The sequence below is a fragment of the Herpailurus yagouaroundi genome, unplaced genomic scaffold, assembly GCF_014898765.1.
Source record: "Herpailurus yagouaroundi ecotype Mexico unplaced genomic scaffold, PumYag 205, whole genome shotgun sequence".
Taxonomy (NCBI): domain Eukaryota; kingdom Metazoa; phylum Chordata; class Mammalia; order Carnivora; family Felidae; genus Herpailurus; species Herpailurus yagouaroundi.
In genome coordinates this window covers 13,728,328-13,728,991 of record NW_024412436.1, presented here as the reverse complement: position 1 = coordinate 13,728,991, position 664 = coordinate 13,728,328, and the positions used below count along the sequence as shown (strand labels likewise).

Genomic DNA, 664 nt, shown 5'->3' with positions numbered 1-664 from the left:
TGTCAGGATCTTTAAAAATTTGTTTTGTTTTTTATTTTTTTTATTTTTTTATTTTTTTTTTTTTAATTTTTTTCAATGTTTTTTATTTATTTTTGGGACAGAGAGAGACAGAGCATGAACGGGCGAGGGGCAGAGAGAGAAAGAGACACAGAATCGGAAACAGGCTCCAGGCTCTGAGCTATCAGCCCAGAGCCTGACGCGGGGCTCGAACTCACGGACCGCGAGATCGTGACCTGGCTGAAGTCGGACGCTTAACCGACTGCGCCACCCAGGCGCCCCTGTTTTTTATTTTTTTTAAAGGTTTTATCGTTAAGTAATCTTTACACCCAACGCAGGGCTTGAACTCACAACCTGAGATCCAAGAGTCACACATTCCACCGATAGAGCCAGCCGGGTGTCCCTGTTTTGTTTTCAAAGAGTAATACTTTTGGGGCACCTGAGGGTTCAGTCAGTTGAGCATCCGATTTCAGCTCAGGTCATGATCTCGCGGTACGTGAGTTCGAGCCCTGCGTCGGGCTCTGTGCTGACAGCTCGGAGCCTGGAGCCTGCTTCCCATTCTGTGTCTCCCTCTCTCTCTGCCCCTCCCCCACCTGCACTCTGTCTCTCTAAAAAACAGACACTAAAAAAAATAAATAAATAAACCTGTTGATTTTTTAAATAGTTC

At 45.3% G+C, this 664-nt stretch overlaps 1 protein-coding gene across 5 annotated transcripts in view; it reads right to left on the bottom strand.

Annotated features, from left to right (window-relative positions):
- TMEM63A (transmembrane protein 63A) overlaps window positions 1-664 on the bottom strand; it is a 28,704-nt gene that overhangs the window by 3,234 nt on the left and 24,806 nt on the right. The window lies entirely within an intron of this gene.